Genomic DNA, 6,132 nt, shown 5'->3' on the forward strand with positions numbered 1-6,132 from the left:
TGGAGAGCCACATTTTGGGGTTTTGAATCCATTCAGTGAGATTTCTAGAAATGTGCGGTGTTCCATGTAAAGTATACTTTACATGTGGATGCCATCTCTCCTGATAAGACCACCTTTTCCCTAGAAAGCTCACATCACTCAGACAGCCAATGTTTTAACGTGAACCTGCAGCTAAACATGTTACTGCTGATCTGATACACGTTACAGTAGATACTGTGGCCCATACCGACCAGTCTGTTTATATATAGGATTATTTTCAACACCTTTGAAACAGGTGTTGAAAATTAATTTAACCAGCTATTTATATTTTGGCAAGATAAGATACATAAGGACTTGACTTATATCCTGTGAATACTGCTTCTAGCAGCAAAGAATATGTATATGGAAACAAAAATAACAAAACCTGAAATTAAAGTTCACAAATACAAAGAGAGTGTTGCGCTAAAGACCTCACTGTGATCGCTCTGACGTAGACTTGTCTGCCAAAACTTGTAAGCTGCACTGACACAACCAGACTGCAAATCTGTGCATCAAAACCGGTCAAGCCATCAACAAAAAGAAAATAGGTGCTGGAGACCTTTAAGGTGGTCTGAACATAAAATGGCGCCAAGAATTGATGTCAGACTGCACCTAGCGTTGGAGGAAAACAAACAAACAAAACAACAAAAACAACATATCAAATAAACTCCAAAATTTCACATGACCAACATTTTTTTATGTCCCTGGCCTGCTGATGCTTTGGGTGAGCCAGGCGCGTCCCATTGCTCCTGTTACCTTTCTTCCACAGAAGGGCCGCGTTCTATTTCAATGTGCCGCCAGCCCCATTTTCTATGAACCGGAACCATTTAGGCTTGGCCCTGGGGTTACTGAATTAATGTTTCTGATCATACCCCCAGTGGCACCTCCAGAGTTTTTTCATAGAAGTTGACATATGGGCACCACTGAAAATATTAGGGTGGCAAAACAGAATTTCCTGTTTTATTATTCTGTTGTAAAATATGAGTAACTTAAAAAACATGGCATAGCAAATATGATAACAAAGCGAGACAGAAAAAAAATTATACGCCTATTTGATATTCTGCTATTAAAGATATCACTGAAAATAAGTACATATGAAAAACAAATAAGATGTTGAAATCTATAATAATCTGTTTTAAGCTGTAAATTTTGGAGGCCCCCAAAATTTGCTGCCCAGCCCCAGCCCCCCCTTTGGTGACGTGGTGATGTCCCTGGCTACCACTTGAGAGAAAGAAAGAAAGATACAGACTGCTGGGTGAGCTACACTGAGTTCTATCACCAGAGATAGAGAGAGCTGCACACTGTGCAGTAAATTCATTAAAATATTTTAGTAAAGACTGCCTCCGCTGTCATGGAGAAAAATAAACAGGCAGGAGTCTCCAGCTCTGATTCTGTCTCTTCTCTGTTTTTTTCTACTTACATCAGAAAATGTTTCATGTGACTTCATCCTCATACAACAGACACAGTTGTAGCTATAAAGTTAAGGAAAGTTTCTTTATGGTCCAGAGGTTGCTCAGCAGTGTGGTGTAGCATAACTTAAGCAGCAAGGAAGGTGATAAGTAAATAGCATTATCAGACGATTGAAGTTCTTTTAAGCATACTTTATTGCTGGCAAGTAGTAATATACCTATACTTTTTTTTAGCTGAGTAAATGAGTTTGTCAATTTCATGCATAATCTTATTCCTGTTCTTTGGTCTGACCTATTTGTTTCAATGGTAGAGACTAACGAGGTCAGGTGTGGGCAGAGTCCTGTATAAAGCAAGTGGAATTTTTGCATGCTGGATTGATTGTTTTATGGTAAAATGGAGATGCCAGAGTAGTAATATACCTATACCTTTTTTGCCCCCCCGCATCCCCTCACCCCTCCCCTATCCCCCTGCGCGTTCATGTGAGGGCATGTGCGCGTGAACGGACTTTTGCACGTGCATGTGAGTTCGGTGGGTCATATGATTTTACGTGTTTAATAGCGTTTTATTTAATGAAACCATTATGTGTTTTAATTAAACTCTTTTTAAAGGATTGTATAGGTCTCAGCACTGTTATTTAGACATAGATGATTTAACTAGTTTAGGGGTATTTTGCTTTTCTTTAGTGCTCTGAAACACACAGAGGCTAATCGTTTTAAACAGAAAGTTTTTCCACCTTCTAAAAAACACATATTCACACATAGCCACACTATCACTGTAACAACCCCCAATGTTCCTTTAATGCAGATAGTCCTATAATTATCTACTAGTCACAAACACACATAGATGATTTAACAGTTTTAGGAGCATTTTACTTTTCTTTAGCGCTCTGAAACACACAGGGGGGTAATAGTTTCAAACAGAATACCACAAACAGCAGGTATTCCTTTAGAAATAAACTCTGATACTTCTAAAACTTCAGATTCTTAATTCTGCAACAGTTAGACAGAGGGGGGTTACAGTTAGATCCCTACAGTCAGCAGAAGAGGTCATCCTTATCAAGAGCATCTCAATTGTACTTCCATAGTTTTCATTACAAACAGTGTCGTCTAAGGAGCTTGGAAAGAAAAGCGTCTGGACTTCTTTAAGTTGCTACTACTGGCTACTACTACTCTGGCATCTCCATTTTACCATAAAACAATCAATCCAGCATGCAAAAATTCCACTTGCTTTATACAGGACTCTGCCCACACCTGACCTCGTTAGTCTCTACCATTGAAACAAATAGGTCAGACCAAACAATACAATTCTAAACAAAGAACAGGAATAAGATTATGCATGAAATTGACAAACTCATTTACTCAGCTAAATGGTTTGTAAAGTAAAACACTGCATACAATATAACTCAAAAGGCTACTTTGAAGAAAATAAACAATACTATACAAAATGAAAAACCCTCCATTTGGTTACACCCAATGATGCAATCATTGACCTCATGACCCTATATAAACAGGAAGTACTGGGCAGCCCTTCCCATATACTTGTCTTAAATATAGGACCTGAATAAACAACATGGACACCATGGTAAGTATAACCAAAGCAACATAAAGAAACATAATTTACCAGACATTTGCCTGTGAACAGAAGAAAATACTAACCATCAGGTCATGTGTTTGCTTTAAAAAACATGCATGGATGTAAAGAATGTAACTACTGCTACCACAAACAAAACCCAGGATAGTGTGTGTTAAGAGAAGTTACACCAGCAATGTCTAAATTAAAGCATTATGGCTGACTGTAAAATAACAAAGAAATAAATTATCAATATGGTTAAGGGACAAGTGGTAAATGAGTTCATGCCTAACCACTTTGTCACAAGCAGAAGATGATTTAAAAATGCAATGAGGACCACGTTTTAAGCGGACTGTTGTGACTGGCTGAAATGAAAAGGCCCATGAAAATGTTATTAATGTTACCTTCTCACAAAGAACAAAAACACATTCAGTCTTATTTTTATTTAAATATTTTTTTTTATTAATTAAAAATAAATCCTAATGATATGCCAGCTTCTATAATGATGCTTGACAATGTAGAACAAACATGATGAGACGAACTCCTAGATAACTTAAAAATCAACCAGTATCTTTATTTGGAAATGTGCAGGACTTGTTTGCATCATTGTTTCACAGAATAGCATTATCAAGATGTGACGATAGCCAAACTGGCCAGCAGGTGTCACTGTGGTTTCATATTGTTTCAAAATGTCAATACAATTTCGTGCAAATGCTTCAGACATTTCAGTGTTTCTGTTTTGATCAAGCCTCAATTTGACCATCAAATTGTCAGTGTTATTTAGACTCAAACATCATTTCATGTGTGTTGCTTAAGCGTATTTTGGACTTCTCAACAATGGAGCCATCAAGGAATCATTCGCAGGTGTAGGAATATTTTAAGATGGTGTCACCAAAAAATAGAGAAATAAATTTACTCTCAGTGTTTATTCAAATTAAATATACTTACAGGTCTATATCTTTCATGGGGTGCTTTTGTTACTGTAAATAAATAGAATAATACGATATTATGTGGGAAATAAATAAATGTGAGATGAAAATGATAATTAAACTGATAATATCCATGTTTGTATTTCCATACAAACACATCACAACTGCCTTATTGCATTATGTAAAAACCATCTTCCCTGACCAGTATATAATTAACAGTCAACAATGTTTCACAATGTTTTATTTTTTTATTATAATTTTTGTAGATCGAATTAGTCGGGCAGATTTTTCTAAGATGGAATACACAAAACAAAGATGTGTAAAATGAAGTCAGACTGCCAGGATATTTGAGAAATTCTTACAATCATTTTAAAATACCTTTGAAAGGTCCATCACACACGCAAGGCTGCTTTTGGCAGTACATCAACCACTGTTGCCAGCAGATGTCAACCATGATATTAATGAATGAAGCTTATGAACCAATTTTTGACACAGTGTTTCAAAAAGGTTCACAGTTTCCCTTATTTTGCCATCACTAGTCCCAAGAACCCAATCAAATTCCAAAAAGGGGGGGTGTCAGGGAGAAGCGCCACACCACAACTGAGCTCTGAGGGCTTTTAGAGATCACTGCAACAATGGCCCCAGAACTTGCCACTTCCACTGATGGGAACAAGTCACTAGATGTCAAACTAGATTTGCCACACCAACAGGATGGCAAATCTAGTTTGTAGGCACAAACAGAAAATGCAAGACTTGAATAATATACACAAGGTAAAGGTAAATATACACAAGAACCAGAGAGTAATATAATACATAAACAATACTGAGAACCTAAATTTTCAAAAGAAATGATGAACAAAACCCAAACATGAATCATTAAAAAAAAAAAAAAAAATTATGAGTCCAAAAATCTCAAAACAAGTGCCAGGTACCATGATATTTATTGACATCATGGAGAAGTGTTACTTCTGCTGGTGGGTGGAAATCCCACAGTGGAAATATTATGTCTAAGAGTGTGATAATTATAATTGGAATGAAAAGAAAAGAAAAGAAAAGCAAAGCCCTGATGAGTTGTTTTTTAAATTGTGTTTTCAGAAAGTTTACTGAATCAAAAACAACAATAGAACAATATAATATCCTGATTCAATGAAAAAATGTAACATATGTTATATCAGCACCTGATTATAAGATAGACTACAATAAATGTGTTGATTTACATTCCACCACTGTGTTTCCTGTTTTTCATCTTAATCTTCTATAAAAGTAGAAGTAAATATAAAGAACAACAAAACAGGATGTTATTCAGTATCATGCCTTACTAAAAGATTTATATTTATTCAGGTGTACTGTACATCCAGCAAATGTCACGCGATTACTTCAGGTTTCCTTTAATCTGCTGGGTGCAGTTACTTTCTTTGTTGTTCCTTAAAAACTCTACATGGATAACTTGAGTCCAGGACAATTTAACTTTTAGGACCCTAGAGGAGGGATAAGCAAAATATGCAGAATTTTCTACATGTGAGCTGCACTGATTTCATTTTTCAGCTTAGGCCAGATGTAGTTTAATTTTAAGCACAAATATTTAATGTGATTCAAATAAGTCACAATTTTTCCTTTTAGTAAAAGCTACAGTTTATTTTTTGCAAGTGTATACACTACACCCTAAAAATGCTGGGTTATTTTCATGACTCAACTTCTGGGTAAAAGCCGTGGGTTCATAAGTTGGGTTATTGTGACCAAGTATTGGTTCAAAAGCCATGACTCAGGAGTTGGGTTGGTAATGTGCCAGGATCTTCAATTGACTCCACCTCTTGACTAATTCTAAAGAAGCCACATCATTCTTCACAAACTGCCATTTTCAACTAGACCAGGGGTCAGCAACTTTTAAGACCCAAAGAGCCATTTGGACCCAGCTTCCACGCAAAAGAAAACACTGGGAGCCGCAAATACTTTTTGACATCTAAAATGAAGATAATACTGTATATATAGTTTTTTACCTTTATGCTTTGTTTGAACAACTAAGGTGTGCTGCTTATGAAATCCATGAAGTGCTACAGAGAAAATCACATTTTATTTATGTAATTAACACATTTTGAACTGTTAAAGAAATATAACAAAAGGAAAGACACCAACCTGAACTAAAATGATCCATGTAGCAAACAAAAACTGTTGTGAGCCGCCACCCTTATATCGCCTTTGGGCTGTT

The sequence above is a fragment of the Oreochromis niloticus genome, unplaced genomic scaffold (assembly GCF_001858045.2).
Source record: "Oreochromis niloticus isolate F11D_XX unplaced genomic scaffold, O_niloticus_UMD_NMBU tig00007942_pilon, whole genome shotgun sequence".
Taxonomy (NCBI): Eukaryota; Metazoa; Chordata; class Actinopteri; order Cichliformes; family Cichlidae; genus Oreochromis; species Oreochromis niloticus.